General features: G+C 43.7%; 1 protein-coding gene across 16 annotated transcripts in view; it reads right to left on the bottom strand.

The window, feature by feature from the left end:
* Positions 1-18,858, bottom strand: part of Ttll5 (tubulin tyrosine ligase like 5) — a 225,771-nt gene that overhangs the window by 62,284 nt on the left and 144,629 nt on the right. The window lies entirely within an intron of this gene.

The following is an 18,858-nucleotide window of genomic DNA, read 5'->3' as shown; positions in this document are numbered from 1 at the left end:
CAGATTTCTCTGGGGATGAGAACAAGCAGGATATAGAAACAGAAAGTGAGTCATTCTGCAGGCAGAAGACCCGCTGCTGCAGTCAGCACGGTGCAGTCCTTTGTGACAGCATCAGACGTGAAGTCAAGGGCTGCCTGTGCTAAAACAAACAGCCATCTGGACCACTGTTGCACTCAGTACACAAACAAGTCCGTCAAGTCCCTAATGTCATATGTCATAATGTCATAAAGCCTCTAGAAGGAAATACATCAAGATGTCTTTGAAACCTTATGGTCAGCAAAGACTTCTTAGAATTCTAATGTTCTAATTAATAAAAGAAAAGTTTAGAAATTGAACTTTAATAAAATCAAACAAGACATCATTAATGCTCTTGGCATGGTGGGGACCTGTAATCCTGGCACTTGGGAAGAGTCCAGAAACAGCCTTAGGTACACAGTGAGCTTGAATCTAGCCTCTACAAGAGACCCTGTCTCAAGCAATAAAAGCAAGCAAAGGACACCGCTAAGAGAATAAGTAAGTCACACTGTGGGGACGAGTATTTGCAGTTCATATAATGTGACAAAGTATTTTTTAACTTAAGTGTTTATAATTTTTTTAAATTTATTTTTATATGTACGGGTGATTTTTCTGCATGTCTGTCTGTCTGTCTGTCCATCGTATGTGCCTGGTGTCCTTTGCCCTTGGAAGCCCTGAAGCTGGAGTTATAGACGGTTGTGAGCTGCCAGTGTTCTTGACTGCTGAGCCACCTCTCCAGCCCATGACAAAGAATTTCTACTGTTAATATACAAAGTCTGCATTGTTAACTGACCCTAACAACAGAATGAAAATAACTAAAAATGTGATTTGAAAAGATATTTTATGAGTGAAAAAATATGAATGTCCAATAAGCATACAAGTTCTCAGTATCAGTGGTCATCAGAGAAATTCAAATGACATTTTATAGTATTATAATGATTACAATTGCAGCTGGGTGTAGTGCCAGATGTCTGTAATCCCAGCACTTGAGAAGCAGAAGCAGGAGGGATCAAGAATTCAAAGCCATCCTGAGCTATGAGAGACACGTTCTCAATAAACCAATAAACAAAACAGAACAAACCAAACCAGGGACAGGGGCTTGTTTGGTCAAGCACAGTATCAAGTACTGGTGATTATGTAGATCGACTTGTTCACTGATAACAGGATAAAGCAACGCCAACAGGATACTGTCGGGTCTGTGTGAAAGCAAACGTGTTTACGCAAATGAGTTAACTGCTTAAATAAAAGCACATGGCTACCAACAATGTTGCAGAAAATTTTCATTGAAATATTTATAACTATCAAGAACTGGAGCCATCATTAGGAAATTAGATTAATAATAAAATATGTATCCATATACTTTAATACTACTTGATAAAATGGCTGAATTACTAAAACAATCAATGGATAGATGAGTTGAATGAAAGGCAGATCCAGGAGAAAAAATGTGCTACTAACATGTGGCATGAGGCACAAAGGCATGGCACACAGAGGGACATCTTCACAGGGAGCAGATACACGGGAACTCTCGAATGTGATGGAAATAGACCAAGAATGTTGTGAACAGATAAATTCATCACACTGAGCACGTAAAAATATTCATGTAAATGATACAAGTTAAAAAAAAAACCCCAAAAGTTATACCACTTTCATTTGAAATTAAAATCCTAGTTAATAGTTTCTGTTCTGTGTATACAATATAGTAGCTTCCCAATTCTGATTACAAAAACATGCACTTTGTAATAGTGGACCACATGATCAAATCCATTTAGCATTTAGACTTGTTTTATCAGGGCAATTTAACCTAAACCTATTAAATACAGCAAGATCTGGAGGAATAAAGTCAGGAGTGGCAGGGGTTAAGAAGACTGGTACAGAGGAGCCTACGAGAGGACAGCAGTAGGTGACATGGCCTAAATGACAACAGTAATGGCATCCTATTAGCCTGAAGGACGAAGGAGAGAATGAACACAAAGCAAACACTGGGAGCACCTGCACTGGGGTGAACTGGTGATGAAAGGCAGGGAGAAAGGTCAGTCCTGAAAAGCATCCTGAGGACATAGAGTGACATTAAAATGACAAAGGTAGAGCTGGGCATTATGGCTCATCCTTGCAATCCTCGTATTCAGGAACCTGAGGCAAACTTATGAGGATTGCTATCAGTGTGAGGTTAGCCTGGGATATAATGTAAGACTGTGTCTCAAAAAAGAAAAAAAGGCATCATATGCAACTAGAAGAAGAAGGTCAACAGGTGGTGATGCTTTCACGGTAACAGGCCACCGAGAGAGGCTCTGCGGGGAAAGCATTTCTTTATGAAACACAACTAACATGTGATTCAGAACTACTTTCACCAATGGGAAAAAAAGTCGAATTGCATTTCGAGACAGATCCAGCAACAGGAAAGCGGACCATCCAGTAACAAGTCTTAGTCTACCTCAATGACAACCTAGCTACAATTTGGTTACCACGGACTGGAGACACAGTGCTCACAGGACAGACTTTGCCGAACATCACTTCCATGGTGTATTAAGTCAGATGGTTCGGCTAAGGCAGCCCATGCTCTTGATGTCAGAGCTTTGATTCTGACCTTATAATTGTAAGTTTCTGAGAATGATTCAGGACCATTCAAGAAACATGTTGTACTTAACCTGTGAGTATGCTCATTGGATAAGAGAATACTCTTCTTTTTTAAAAGGATTTATTTATTTCATGTATGTGAGTACACTGTCGGTGTCTTGAGACACACCAGAAGAGGCCATCAGATGACCATTACAGATGGTTGTGAGCCACCATGTGGTTGCTGGGAATCGAACTCAGGACCTCTGGAAGAGCAGTCAGTGCTCTTAACCGCTGAGCCATCTCTCCAGCCCATACTCTTCTTTTCTTTCCCTCCTGTTTTACACCTGTGGAGTTCCACCAAGATGGTTTTCCCACAGGAATGTTAGAACCTAGCAGAGGCAGTATGAGAAATACCAAGAACACACAGGTCTTCTGGAAGTCACGTGACTGTCTGGTGACCTGCATGTGGGGTTGAAAGTATGTGCTACATGAATTCCTAAGTGAAGGCCAAGCTTCCTGCTCGAGAACAGGGAGAGAGGCATTAAAATATTTTGTTTATTTTATACAATAAAAGGCTCTTGGGAAAGGATTAAAGAAATAATTCAAGGAACAAAGAAAAAAGAAGTGTGTGGGTCAAAACCAAAGGATAAATTGAGTCAATGAGAGAGTTCTGGAGTAGCTGAGGTCCTGACTCTGCACCACCCCGGAATGGAAAGCAGCCACTTAAGAGACCCAGGGATCTAGAACAACACTACTAAGTTAAGTCCTGGCTTTACTATTATAAGCAGCACATTTAACCTCTTTGTGCCTTGATTTCTTCAGATGGGAGTATGTACTAACCCCAGCTCTCATGGGCTAGCTAAGAACTAAATATGACAACCCATGTACAACACTTAGCACATAGCTGACATTGCAGAGCAGGCGCTCAATTACTAACGTCTTCCCATTGAGAGGAAGCCTAAGTCCTTGGGCAGGACAGGAGGGGCAACACAAAAGGGGTCCAAGGAGTAAGGGGGAAGCAAAGCTACTTTGGAGAGAGGAGAACTGGTCTCTCTAATCTCCTTACGAAGTACTATCCCTGGGTAACAAGTAAGAGACATGGTTCTAGTGGGTGCACAAATGGGGCTGAAGTGGAATGTGGTGGCACACACACTTTAAATCTGTACACATGGGAGGCAGAAGCAAGCAGATCTCTGTGAGTTTCAAGGCCTGGTCTGCATATTGAGTTCCAGACCAGCCAGTCCTACAAAACAAGAACCAGCCTCAAGGAAAGCCAACCTAACAGAAAGAAGGAAGGAAAGAAAGTGGGCTGAAGCTGTGAGAGCCAGAGCAGCTCACACAGCCATTGTTGTCACTGACCAGGGCAGCCACAGAAGGGCAGCCCTTATCTGGGAGAACTTCCAAGCCAGCTGGAGAATATGTCACCATGTTTAGGAGGCAGCAGTTAGGAATGGAGATTATCAGTCTTTTCAGCTCTTCTCCACCCAAACCTGAATTAGCAGCAGTGGCTATACCCCTTTCACTTTTGCAAAAGGAAAGCTCTCATTTTTGTTTTGTTTTTTAGAATAAAAGTCGTATGTTCTCAATGTCTTAAACTGTAGAAACACAAGAAACTCAACTTGACCCAACAAACAAAATGCCAATTGGAAATTTTGTCAATAATTTTTGTTTTTAAAATACAGGGACTCATTATGTAGCCTAGGCGGGCCTGGAACTTGCATTCTTTCTGCCTTAGCCTCCAGGCCTGAGCCGCCATGCTGGGCTCACCAGGGTTTTACCAGTTCTTCCATGTCAGAAGTAGGCTGTTATCAGCCTAACTGAGCCTGTAAGCCTTCTGCAGACTACAATGTTTGAATTCATAATTTTCCTCCATTAAATTCACAGAGAACAGTAATTCTGGTCTTTAAATCATTCTAAATCCTGATTGTCATCCAAGATAAATCATTGATAAAAATGGGAAATTGGTTAGCCAATAGCACAGTCTCAGGTCATAATTAACAACTGCAGATTGGCTGGCTGTTGGATAGTTACCCATTTGGTTATAAATATTAATGACGACATTTTCTCATTCACATTTCTCTTCAGTACACAAGAGATTTCATTATGCTTAATCCTGAAACGACTCAAAGCCATCCCTTTCTATCCCAATCTTCTTTCACTAGAGTGGTTCTACAGTGAAGGGAAATGAGGTTAGTCTAACATGACTTAGTTTTCTCATGAATCAGTGCTGGGCCAACACAATTCCCTTTCCCTTCTCCATGAGCTGCCAAATCATCGGGGCGCTAATCTGTTATATTCTGACCTGCAACTGACATCTCAATTACTAGTTTATGTATTCAGCATCTAATTTATCTCTATCTCTTCTCTTCCTTTCCCAGCATCTGAGCTCCTTCCCTTCACATTAATCACACACTGAGTCACTATCTCAAGCTCTGAGACATAAATCAGGTATCAGTAGTCATAAGAACCGTTTCTTTCCACATAGTAATTTAATAGAGAAAGTAAGATTGATTCAACAGCCTGACTCCCGGTGAGTTTCATTGTCCCAGAATTAATGTTTGGAATCGGACCAAGATATGCCCTGAAAACGAAAGACAATTGTATGTCAATTAGCACTTGGAAGACAAACGTGGCTCCTACTGCTTATTGCACATCTTAGCAGAAAAGCTGGAAGCAAGGCAGGGAAACATTGAAACGAGGTGGTTCCAAATCAGCTAAGCTCTCACCCCTCCCACCCTCAGAGCCAGAAAAAAAAATTAAGAGAATTAAGACCATGAGCAGGATACGAATGAGATCCTAATGTAAAACAGAACAGCAAGCAGCAGAGGGGGGGGGGCTTCCCCTTGGTGAGGGGAGAAGCAGGAGCGGAGTCGGGAAGCTGTTTGGGGTCTGTTTTGGCTAACTGCTTTGATTTTATTAAATAACTGTGTGACAATGACATGACTTTGGGAAGAATACAATGAAGCATCATGTCAAAATGTTGGGAGTTGATAAGCCTGTCCTTTTAAAGTACAGCGAGATCACAGCCAGCTGGACTTGACAATGAATACGGAATGTGAACCAGACCTCTGCTGTCTCCACACCCCTTCCACCCCATGATTGATGGAACTCAGGAGGAGGAAATAAGGACAGAGTTGGACTTGGTGAGTCTGGCAGGGACTCTGGGAGCAAGTTTCATGGAACACAAAGCTAGACATAAAACCAAACCTTTCAAAGGTTAGGCTCACAGCCCTTCTCTAGAAGACTTATACAGGATTCTGGGAGCCAGCCAGTTATATAGATAGAGACTCCTGAATCCTTTATTAGCTTTCTGGATCTGAAAAGACAGACTGATTCTTTGCCTTATGATCAAGAAATGTCTTGTCTTTGATCCAGCTCTTTATTTTGGCATAACCAGTACACCACATGAATACCACATGAAGCCTAAAAACTGTAGCCGTGAACTAAAAGGAGGGTCGAGCAAAGAGCGACCTTGACAATCATCACCACAGGAGACCCTGATACCAGCTCCTTCAACAAGACGGAGCCCGGCTCAGCAGGACACACACAAGCACAGCTGGCCCTCAGAAAGCTGGGCTGCCTTCTCCTATCTTCCACACCCTGCAGAGACAAGCCAGAAAAAGCTCAGAGTGAACGTGAATGTGCAGACGGTCTAGGGCGACTGGCATCCTTGTTTCTAAGAACTTCACACTGACTTGTAGTTAGGTTCAAACCCAGTATACACAAATATCTTGCAGAAGTTGTCAAAGTGGAGAATTCTAGCCTCAGCCTGGCTCCCTTCATTTCTTCTTCCCCTAAGAAACACAACAGCACGCAACTTGGCACTGTCAAGTTCATCGCTTTTCTGGCCCCACTGACCTGCCTCTCTGTCCTTTTCTTTCAGTCAGCCAAGGGAAATAAAGCACAACCCTAAAGACTTTACCCACTGTCTTTATTCTCTCTGCCTGTCCTTTTTCTTTCTCTATAACTCATGAAATAGTCATAAACACAAACACTGAAGCACTAGGGAAATCATAAAACAGGAAGTTCTAAGGAAGTAGAATGGCCAGAGGGTGTTAAAATGTTACTTCCGGTCAAGCTTTTTTTCTCTTGCAGCTGAGAGTGAACTGCTTCCGGGAGCCTGAGTCTAAGTCACCCTCAGCACACAAACAGTAGAAGCAAGCCTTCACCAACAGCAAGAGGCATAGCTACTACCACATATATTCTGCTATACCAAGGGACACTTACTGAAATTGGCTTGAGACTTTCTAGAAAGGCTAGATAAAGGCCAAAGCTGACATGAAATGGGGGCAACCTGCCTCAGGGGATCAGACCTTTGAAAACACATTGATCTCACTTCTTGCTGCTTCCACCTTGTTACTTCCACCCAGTAACACATGCTAATAAGCTCACTGGGTGATTCTGATAAGTTGAATCATTAACAAAGTAGTTAAGAACATGGATTCTGCCACCTCACTGATGGGTCTGCATTTTGACAGCTGCTCACAGATCCTTTCGTGTGGGGGCGGGGGAGGGGGAGTCACTTCAGAAGTCAACAAACTCCTGAAGTGTTCAGAATAGTTGCTGGGACAATGTAAAAACTATCGACTAGAAGCATCAAACCACCTCTTACCTATTGTTCTTCCTTGGTTTCTCAGGCCAACAGGAAGCGGCATCATGCTGTTTGGTGAGCTGACCTCCCCATCCCCACTAGCACTGAGAAGCAAATGAGCTTCGGTTTGGAAGCAATGAATGAGGACACAGAGTATGCACTCAAGGACTAAAGCCAACTCCAAGTTCAGACATTGCACTTGCTGAGGGAGAAAGACAGGGCTCATTTCTGTTTGTCTTGACGCCTGATTCCCATGCCTGGAGCCCAACAGGGACATCTTTGTGTTACGCTTTTCCTGATCATGGTTTCTCTCTAAAATGCTAGCTATTAAACTGTGTGCTTAGCTTATTGATGAAATAACTGATGACAGTTAAAAGAACCACTGACCAACACCTGCTTGGCTTAGGCTATTGTTAAAATGAGAGGACCAGATTCTACACAATTTCCATCCCCTAGAGTCAGAAGAGCTCCCTTAGAAAACAGACATGCCCTAATTTGCCCTACCTAGTGGTTCAAATCTGTGCCAGTGAGTTACATCAAGGGGGATGAGCATGCAAAGCAAGTAGACATTGAGCCCATGTGGTAAATAAATGTTACACGCTCACAGTTAGCATGCTCAGCTTCTAAATGACACTGGCACTTGGAGCCAAGTGAGCACCTGTGCAATTATATGGGCACTGATAAAGGTATTTATGCTGTTGAACTATATGCTCTGCTAAATCTGAACTCACTTGCTCATACAGAGTTGTGTCCCAGAGCCCACCAGCGACACTTTATTTTCATAAGTAGCCACCTCTCCTTTGCATCATCGACAAATACCCCACCTTTCCTTTGCACAGCATCATCAACAAAGAGGTCTAAATGGTCGGCAATGCCATCAGGCAAAGACTAATGCTTACTTTCCTGCTTGCTTCTAAAGGGAGGGGAGTTACAGCAGTGGAAAAAGTGTGAGCTTTCACACCAAAAGGGGTGGGGCTCAGATGCCTGTCCCATCATGGTATGTGACCATGGACAAATCCAACCATCTCTAGGACTGTTTAAACAGTCACACAGGAAGAATGCAGTGCTTACATTACAGCCATTTTTCAGTAATTAATATGATAAAGGGAATAAAGCACAGATGTAGTATAAAGTCAGTCTTAAATATTATTAATTTATGTCAGTAAATATTAATCTCCTTTTCCTCTCCTGCCTTTTATTCCTCTTTTGTAAATGACAAAATACAATCTTATCAAAATTGCTACAAGAATCCCAATGAATATCAACTTGTAGGATACATCAAACAACATAAGATTAATCAATATGGCTTTATGTTTAAAACACATCATGAACTATGTAAGTACTGAAAAGTGTAAAGAAAGGAAACTGTACCTGCAGCCACCTGTGAGCATTGTAGGCGTGTTCGTGTGTTTGCTTTGGTCCTGTCCCAGATCATGGGGATTAAATTATTCTGCTTTTATCATTTTAATGCCAATGCCAACACATAATGGACACATTTATTTAAGTATAAAATGTCCACTTTTTAGTTAAGAAAAAACCCCCTGCTACTGCCCACAAAGTTGGCCTCTGTGTTTGAAACAAGACACTACTAGCTTTAGCTTCAGAAAGCAGACGAAAGGGGACAACTTTCTATGAACAAAAATCAAGGAAGGCTTTCAAACAGACATGACATTTGATCTTGGTCTCAAAAGATCAACAGAAATTTGTCAGTTGGAAAAGAAATCCCAGGCAGCAGGACTCGCATCCAGCAGAGCACCGAACAAGAGGAAAGTCCACCGGCCCCAGACGCCATCAGTCAAGGTGGTGGGATCCAGCTCTCCACATGCCAGAAACGCAGATCTTACCAGCTGACACCACCATTCAGGTAACATACAGAAGAGAAGCCTGAACACAACACTCATGCTCTAACAATGAGAATGCAGTGAAAAGGACGGGAAAACTGCAGCCTGGCAACTGCAAAGGGGATAGCAAGGCCTGAGGCTCCGGTCTTACTGCCCCTACCACCGTCCCTTAACACCACCATGAGAACGTTCTAAATGTGTGAGCATTCTGACTCTGTCTATTCCTCCTCCTTGTTCCATAGCAAGCTGTTGACAGAGGTAGTATCATTCCAATTATAGTTGAGAAAAAGAAGGCTTCAGTCATGTCTGCAACTGCATAGAGGAAGTGAGAGCGATTCTTTGAAGTCTAAATTCATATGACGTCACATGTACAATAAGCCACCAAAAATTAGCATGCAAAACAGACACTGCCAAGGGGTTTCTAGCTATCACTGCCATAGGAGGAATACTAAAATTATCCAAAGACCCACACTGACATACTCAAATGATTTCTGGCAAAGGTCCAAATCCAACAAAAGTGATCTTTTAAGAGTCACTGGATTACAGATAGAATAACTGTACATACATAGACTAAAATAAACCTTAGCCTACACCTTACAGTTTGTTTAAAAAAACCAAAAAACTAGTTCAGGAGGGAATCATGGACTCAACACAAAATCTACAACCATCCCAAAAATACTTTTAAAATCATTTCAGTTAGGTGTGGCTTATAGTACCGGAGGAATGCAAGCTCTAGGTCAGCCCGTCTCAAAAACTAAACAACAACACATTTTTAAAAAGATGTTTGCATCTGGGTTAAGTATAGTATAAGTGTAATGATGAGAGGACAGAGCGGACACTAGGCACTCACTGAGTATTATCTCACTTAAACCTTTAGGACTCCTGCACGTGGGACCAAATGAGCCAGAGCGCTTGGGTAGCTGCTTGGTCCCTGCTATCACCCACCAACTGAGGCCTGCTTTACCACTGCATTTGCCTTGTAGGTTTCCACTGAAAAGGGAATTATTGGCTGGGCAGTGGTGGCACACGCCTTTAATCCCAGCACTCAGGAGGCAAAGGCACAGATTTCAGTGAGTTCAAGGCTAACCTGGTCTATTGAGCTAGTTGTCAGACAGCTAGGGCTACCAGAGAAATCTTGTCTCAGAAAACCAAAAAAAAAAAAAAAAAAAAAGAAAGAAAGAAAGGGGGGATTATTTGGCACATAAACCAAGATTTCTTTTTTCCTCCTTCTTATGCAAAATGGACTTTGTTTTTGAGGTAGGGTCTCCCTATGTTGGCTAGTTTCCAACCTGCTATGTAGCCCAGGCTGGCCTCCTATCTCTGCCTTCCTGGTGTTGTGATAACGGGCATCTGAGGGTGTGTGGACAGTGTGACTCTAGGCAGGAGTCGGTGTAACCAGGAGCCACATGTATTAACTTGGTTTTCTTTTTCCTCCTTGGATCAATGGCTGGGCAGAAGCCAGATGCTCATTTTTTACCTGGAAGTCAAGAGTGCGAGGTGAGCCCATACACTCGCTCTTCTTCATACCTCAGTTCACTGTGGCCAGCATGGACTAGGACCAATGAAGGCCCAAGACTCCAAATACAACCCTCCTGTCCACTGGCACGACAAGAATTTAGGATTAGAGGGTGTTCAAGAGATGGGTCAAAGCTAATCAAAAATGACTGCATGTCCCATGAACATTCTTACTGTCCCTTCAAGAAAGCATCATCATGGAAACTTGGTAAACCATTGGTCAACAGACTACCAGCTGCCCTCAGAGGAGGGGCAGGCAGCCTGAGGAGTTTCAGTACACATATCTCATCAACACTTGCCCCCACCTGCCTTCTGAAGCCATGCTAGCCAGGGCTTACAGAAACTGCTCATGTGCAAGACTCCTCCCTAGAGAGCACCACCTCTGCAGCCACTGGACCTGTACAGGTAGGGAAGGGTTAAAGCATGTCCTAGCCGTGGCTCTCTGTGGGATGGGGTTTATAGGAAGAGTGAGGGTACTGCCTTCTTCTCAGCCAGCATTTGCTTCCAATTACCGGGAGTGACCTCCTTCCCCCCCTCTCCTCAGCCCCCACCGTTTCTACCTTTTCCACACTATATTAAAAATATATCAAACCATTTCTTCCTCTTTAATACTTCCCTTAAGCTTTGTGCGCTCAGCTTCCTGGGCTCACTGACTTTCTTGGTTAATGAGGGAGCAGAGATGATTAGGCTCCTTGGGACACATCACTCAAGAGCAGAAGCAGGAGAGAACGCATCTAAGCACACAGACTGAACCAGTGAAGTTTTACGGTCTAACAGACTAAGACGAGGGCCTGCTGGACCCAACAAACACCCTTGCCATTGCTCTATCTGAAGATACAGTCTTCTTTTCTAAGTCTGCCGTCAGTAAAAATGAGAAGGACAAGCATGGTCCAGCAGAATAGCTGGGAAGCTCAACGGCAGGAGACACAGGTGGGGGGATGCAGTGAGCAGGGCAGGCTTCAGTTTTTCCTATCTGGGAATCTCTCTGGAGATCAATTTCACAGGAGCTCTAAAATGTTCGAGTGAATTTATCACTGGATGTAATAATCCCACCTCCTAGACTTGGTGCTATAGACAGACTTACACATGTGCACAGACATGTACAAGAGCGCCAGCACAGATGCCAGTAGGATGCAGTGTACCAGTGGGATGGTAAGAGGAGTTATTGCAGACTCATACTTTAGCAAACCACAGTCTAGCTACTGCTTCCACTCTGCACATGGAGCAGTCTTGTGTGTGGTACGTGTGTAGCTAGCTTTCTAAAGGTAAGAATATCCAGGTTTCAGGCTATAAAGAAATAAAAATAAAGACGTGGCTCTTTCTGACCCTATGCAAAATGTCCAGAACTAGACAAATCACATGTTCCAAGCCAGACTTAGGGAGGAGACTTAGAGAATTTCTGGAAGCACAGATAGGATGACAAAGAGGGGATCACTCTCTGTCAGCATCACTGCGAGAAGATACAGTGAAGCCCAAGGTTTCAATGACATGGCCATGATGACAATGTCAGGGAATGATGAACCTACCAAATAGTCTACCTTAAGTCTATTGCAGGGGTGGGGTGGGGAGACGAAGGGAGGGGAGGAGGAGGGAGAGTGTGTGTGTTGGGGGAACCACACAAAGCTCTAAATATCCTTACAAATACCAACAACAGATAAGGGTTTTAGATAGCATCTAAAACAAAAATTAGAAATTATGACAAATAACAAGGCAGATACAAAAAGAAACAACTTTTTAAAAGTTCAGAGTGGTTCTGGAAGACGGAGCTTCAAGTTGGGCAGCACTGGGAAGAAAAGGGCCAAGTAACTTCACTACAAACCACACAGATTCACTCAACTTCTAGACGAAATTGAACAATTGGTTTTTTGAGACAGGGCCTTCCACTATAGCTAAGGGTATCTATGAGCACACCATATAGTCCAGGAGGCTTTGAACCTGCATCAGTTCTTCTGCCTCAGTCTCGTCAGAATTACTTAACTTTCATTCTCGTGGGATGGCCCTCATGAGCCCCATTCACCGACACTCATACTCTGGGCAATCCCCTCACAAGCTGAAGTGGCCGGCCCACCTGTGTCAACAAGAGAACCAAAGTGAACACTCAAACTACACCACACCCGACCAAAGCTTGCTGACCTTAGAGCTGGCAAGGGTTCCTCAGGTCTGACTCGAAGGTCACATATAGAAGAAAAAAAGGAGACAAGTTGTATTCCATCTAAAGTAGACATGTTTATATATAATATATAATAAACAATTACACTGCTGCGATGCCTCAGGGGTTAAGAGCACTGCTGCTCTTGTAGATGATCTGAGTTTGGTTCCCAGCACCCACAAGGCAGCCAACACAACAACTCCAGTTCTGGAGGGTCAGACAGGCACATGCATGCATAGGCATACATGCAGACAAAAGTCACATATGCATTACAAACAAAACCCAAGCCAAACCAAACCACAAAAAACAAAACCCCAACAGAACCCCTTTTTTGTAGCTCCATCTGTCCTGCAACTTACTATGTAGAAGAGGCTGGCTAATTCACAGAAGTCTCTCTGCCTCTGCCTCTTCAGTGTAGGGATTAAAGGCATGCACCCACAACTCCTCAATAAATAAATCTTTAAAAATTTTCACTGTTCAAAAGGGAAGAAGGCAATCCACAGAATGGAAAAATATTTATAAATAAAAACTTTAGTAAGGAATTAGTATGCAAAATAAGGAGAGAATGTAAATGTAAGAATAAAGCAAACCTGATTTTAAAGTGAGCAAAGGGAAGGAGGGGAAGAGACACATGACAGCTAGCACACTCATGAAAAGATGCTCAGCATCCTAACTTACCAGGGAAACCAAAATCAAAAGTATAAGATGCCAATTTATACCCATTAGGATGGTTACAATTACAAGACAAAGTCACAAGCTGCTGGGGATAAAGGAGTGCAAGGAACCTATGCATTGCGACCACGACCCCACTGTCGGAACAGGAACCAGCAAGGTAGCTATGAAAACAGGATAGTAGGGCCTCAAAATGACACTGCCTTTCTCCTTCAAGAAAATGCCAAGTGGCAGGTTTCTCTAGGGCTAAGGAGGGTCCTGAGGTCTAGGGAGAGCCCCAGACAGCTTCTACAAGGGTACAGCACTGACGTCAAGACTGAGGAGGGACAGTGACCTTGTCTGTTCCCTGAGCACACCCATTGCTGTGTGTCCCATCAAAGGTGAGGTTTGGTTGTCCTGTTCCTGCAGAGAAATAGACCAATGCTTTCCAAAGTGCCAGCTCAAGGCATCTGTCACACTGGGGAGCCCATGGCTGCTCCAATCATGATAACTGTCAGGGAGGCGAAACTGGCTCCTTAGGACCATTGTCTTGGCTTCCTTTTACCACACGTGGGACCATGTTGGAAACAATAGTATTCAGCAGAGCCCACAGCGTCCCTGTTAGGTGCTAGGGTACATAGTCTCTGTGGTACTATGATGGCCAGTAATAAAGGCTGCTATACTTCTATAGATACACCATCCTAAACACACCTGATCTCATCAAATGACTGCTATGCCACAGCCGGTGGTTGGTCTGTCCCTAGTACAAATATTTCAAAGGCCATCTCCAATTCCACCTCTGACATCAATAGTTACATGACCCCTGACCTCTGGAAAGAGAAAGTATTAAGTGTTTCTGTCAGATTACCTCATAAAAGTCTCTCACCAGAGCATCCTGGCTCTGACTGTGGCCATCAGCTAGTGTTTTTATGTAAGAAAAAAATTAATCCTGAGGAAAAAAGCCATAAGTATCACATGATCCAGTAATTCCATTTCTAGGTAAGGACCCGTGCTCTTCCACATCTATCTGCAGTAGGCAGAACCCACATGTCAATCAACCACGTAGACCAACCCACTGTGACACCTGTTATTTATAAGGATGAACCTTGAAGGCGTACTGTTGAATGAACAGGCCATGCAAACACTGGAGAAATTCTGCCAGTATCTAGAGTGGTCAAACTAGCAAGACAGAAAGCAGAACAGACGTTCTAAAGGGCAGGGGTGGAGACTGAGGAAAACTATTTGGTGACACCTTCCAATTTTATGGAATAAAAAAACTATGGCTACAGATGATGTGATGCTGCACAGAGTGGATGTCTTAACTATATACTCAGGAATGGTTAAAATACCAAATTTTATGTTGTTTAGACGTAAGAAATTAAATTAATTTTATGTTATGTCTATTTACAACAGTGAGAATGAACTAAATACAAGTGAGAACGTGTACCTCCCATGCTAGGTCATGGAAGCTCCTGCGGCTTCACCTTACTCTCTGCTGAACCATCTTCTGAGGAAGCCAACTCTAGTAGTAAGCTGAACAGAAAGAAAGCCCCGTGGAAAAGTCCAGGTGATGAGATGCCGGGGCCTCTTGCCCACAGCAATAGGAAGCAAAAACTCCACCCCTGAGAGAGCGAGCCATCCAGAAATGGACACAGAAACAGAAATGGACCTCACAGCCCCAGGGAAGCAGCAGCTGGCTGTAGCCTTCTGGCTGCATACTCCTGACTGGGTCACAGGAGAAGCCAAGCCAGAACCATGTGGCTGAGTTGTTCCTCAACTCCCCACCCACAGAATCTAGACAACAAATGTTTCTTATTTTAGATGAACTTGGAAAGGAGAGGAAGCAGCTTTAAAGCACTGTCATACTGCAGCAGCCTGCTACCCTTTGGGGTACAGTTTAGGGAATGGTAATGGTACTGGCTAAAGCTGTAGGCAGGAGGCTGGCTCTCAGCAGTTTTGGACTTAGCAACCTCACAAGTGTGTGCTGTTTGGTCAGTTTTTAACATACATTTATGCTACCTTTTTGTTTCTTTTGGTGCTGGAGGCGGAACCCAAAGCCTCACACATGCTTTTCCCACTCAGCACGGCCCCAGCATCCCCAACTGCATGTTTCACAGTACAGTGCTACAGCTGTGTTTATCACACAACAGCATCTAGCTGGTTGGCTCCTGTGGCATAGGGTGGGGCTGGGTATGTTTGTAATATTTATGAAAGGAAGTATGACATCAAGCTAGTGCCAAATATAGAATGTACATTTTTTTGGTACTGAAACAACTTTGCCTGTGAGCACAGCGGAGTCACATCAGGGCAGTCCTGGTGCCAAAGGCTGGGCCTGGGAGGAGCACAGCACAGCTCTTCCACATGTTGGCAGCCCAAGCTCTGCTTTCATACTAAGTCCAATCCAGGAACTCACGAGGCTAAGGACTTTTATTGTCTTTTAATCTCTTCGGTTGTGCTTACTGGAGTTCAGTTATGTGGATGTGTGAGGCACACACAAAAAGCAGAGAAGCAGCTGGTGCCACAACTGGGCTGGCTGTGCTTTGAGGTACAGTACCAGAGAAAGCCCTAGCTCCTGTTCAAAGCCAGCAGGCAGACTGATTGCTCTGCTTAAAGAACCTAATGTCATCTTCATAAAGAAGAAAATTGATTTTTAAAAAGTCATGGTGGCAGTTCTAAAGTCAGCCTAAGTGCTTACCAACAAATGAATAGATAAATGTGATAGAAAGTTTTATTCATAAAGAACAACAGGATGGTTAGGTTTAATCACACACATGCACACACACGCACATACTTACGTATGTTCTCACACACTCAGATACACACTCATATACACACTCTTTAACCACACACACACACACACACGCACGTGCACATACTTACATATATTCTCACACACTCAGACACACACTCACTCAGATACACACTCACTCGAGACAGGAAAAAGATAAAGGAGTAGAATTAAGGAGGAGGATAAGAGAGAGCAGTGTATGAGTTGGGGGAATCAATATGTGGGAAATGACACACATGAATAAAGATGATACATATAAATTAAAATGTCACAATGAACACCATTATTTTGTATGTTAACTAAAAACAGTTTAAAAAGAACACAATTATGCCATTTTCAGCAAAAACAAAAATGATAAAACTATAGATAACTGTACTAAATAAAATAAGCCAGGCTCAGATAAATATGTGGTTTTTTTTTTCCTCTCTCTCATATTTAAAACGAGGATTTTCAGAAGAAGTAGAAGGGAGAGAAGCTCTTGGGAAGAGAAAGGGACCAGGGAACACAGAGCAGGAAAGGGTGACAGATATCAGTACGATGGACACACATGATGTAAATGTATGAGTGTGTCATAGTGAAATCTGTATGGTGACTACATTAATGAGAAAAAAATAAGTGGTGGTAGGTAGGTTAGGGATGTAGCTTAGTGGCAGAGAACTCGCTCGCCTGGCATGCATAGACCCTGGTTCAATCTGCCTCAACCCCAGTAACAGATGTAAAGCCAGGCACAATAACACACCCATAACCCTAGCACGTAGGAAGCAAGCCCAGACAATGCTGTGAGACCCTGTCTCAGGCAAAAATGAGAGAAGGCTGGGGGTTGGGAGAGGGGGACATTGGGAGAGGGAGAGGAAGAGGGAGAGGAAGAGAGACCAAGAGGGAAGGAGGGACACACACACACATACACACCTCTTCTGAGAGAGAGAGAGAGAGAGAGAGAGAGAGAGAGAGAGAGAGAGAGAGAGACAGAGGCAGAAGCAGAAGCAGAGAGGCAGAGGAGGGATTGTGCCTTCTTGTGGTATGAAGGAGAAACATTGGGTAGGAAGCCGTTTAGATTCGAGTCTAGGTCATGTCTGTGAACGTACATGTTTGAACTCATTCAGCATCCACAATTAATGAAGATTATATGTGAGTCACTTCATTTAGGGATAAGGGTAGAAATGTGTGTGTGTGTGTGTGTGTGTGTGTGTGTGTGAGAGAGAGAGAGAGAGAGAGAGAGAGAGAGAGAGAGAGAATCTCAGAGTAGGTAGCAGTAAAGCATAGAAATCTAATTATGGTATGGCAGAAATGCTACAGTTGCAGGTAAGTAGATTGCCCCCGCCTATGAGGATAATGGAAGACAGAGAGTAAGCATGAGAACTGGGTTGCTCCATCTGAAGAGAGGAAATCTGGACAACTGCTGGCTCCTGCCTTATCATTCTGCAGGCATGAGAATGCGCACCAGCTCCTCAGTTCCTCTGAGCCACACCCCCTGACACCTGTAACCCTGCAGACAGATGGCATGGGCTGTTAGCCCTGTCTCCTCAGCACGTACTCAATACAGAAGTGGTGCCCTAAGTGTAGCATGCTCATTTTCTCCTAACAACAACTGTGAAAAGGATACATTTACCTAGATCTTAGAGATAAGAATATTAGCTTCAAAAAGTATCCTGGTGAAAGAGTGGCTAAAAAAGAGGAATCCAAATTGGTTTATCTCTAAAATACATGGCCTCAAGCATTAGGTCATGAAGTTTTAATGTGAGACTTCAGGATTTCAAAATAAGAGATTCTGAAATTACTCAAGCCAGGCTATGGTGCTAAAAATGATATACTTATTTACCCCATTTTTTTTCTTAAGGATATGCTTCAGAGTAATATTCTGTCTCTCTTGGTGTGTGTGTGTGTGTGTGTGTGTGTATGTTTTGTGTGCATGTGTATGTGTGTGTGCTGTTAAGAGGCACTAAACATCAGAATCTTGACAGAGGGTGCAGCCTTTCCAGATGAAAGGTCAGAATTTAGAGAAAGGAAGACATCAAGAAAAAGGGTACCATGGGCTGAGGGTCACTGGATTTGGGGAACATCATACAGAGAAGCCAGGGCAGGGAGAGGGCAGGGGAAGTTGGCACACTGATGAAGGTGAGTGCTTGGCTGAGGAAGAAAGAAGGGGGGCACAGTGCCTATGTGATGAATGGGGAGACGGTGGTCACACTGAGGAGTCTGCTCCAAGCAGCTGCCTTCAGCTCAGAGCCTGGCAGGCAACTCTGCTGGTAAAAGACCTGAGGGTTAAAAAAGGGAGCTCAGCCAGGCGGAACAGGAAAGGGAGGCAATAGAAAACAATGGCCTCACAGGTCTGAGAGGAGGAGCTGGCAGGCCTTAGGAGAGTGATGACAGGAAGTACCTGGAATGGACCTCTCCAGGCTTTAAACACTTGCCAAGCTAACCTAGTAACTCTACACTGCTCAGTGACTCAGCAGGGAGATTAGTCTGAACATCAGCAGCATAAATAAACAGGCTGCTTTACAGGGCTGTGAGCTACAAGAACTGAGAACCCTGAGTGGGCGGGGCTTTAATGCTAAAAGAATAGTCACAGATAGGCTCTCCTTAGAACCCTTAGGACCTCCATCACTTTTCCATGGCAAAGTTTGGCTTCTATTTTGTCTGATGCTTTGCCCCACGTCAGGAAGTCCCAGGCAGATCTGAGCTTGGCTCCCAGGTCTTCCCAAGTCCTACTCCAGGGTTCTCTGGGCACACATAAAATACAACCCTTCCC

The sequence above is a fragment of the Mus caroli genome, chromosome 12 (assembly GCF_900094665.2).
Source record: "Mus caroli chromosome 12, CAROLI_EIJ_v1.1, whole genome shotgun sequence".
NCBI lineage: Eukaryota > Metazoa > Chordata > Mammalia > Rodentia > Muridae > Mus > Mus caroli.
The sequence above is the reverse complement of the archived record's forward strand: the minus strand, read 5'-3'. Positions and strand labels throughout refer to the sequence as shown.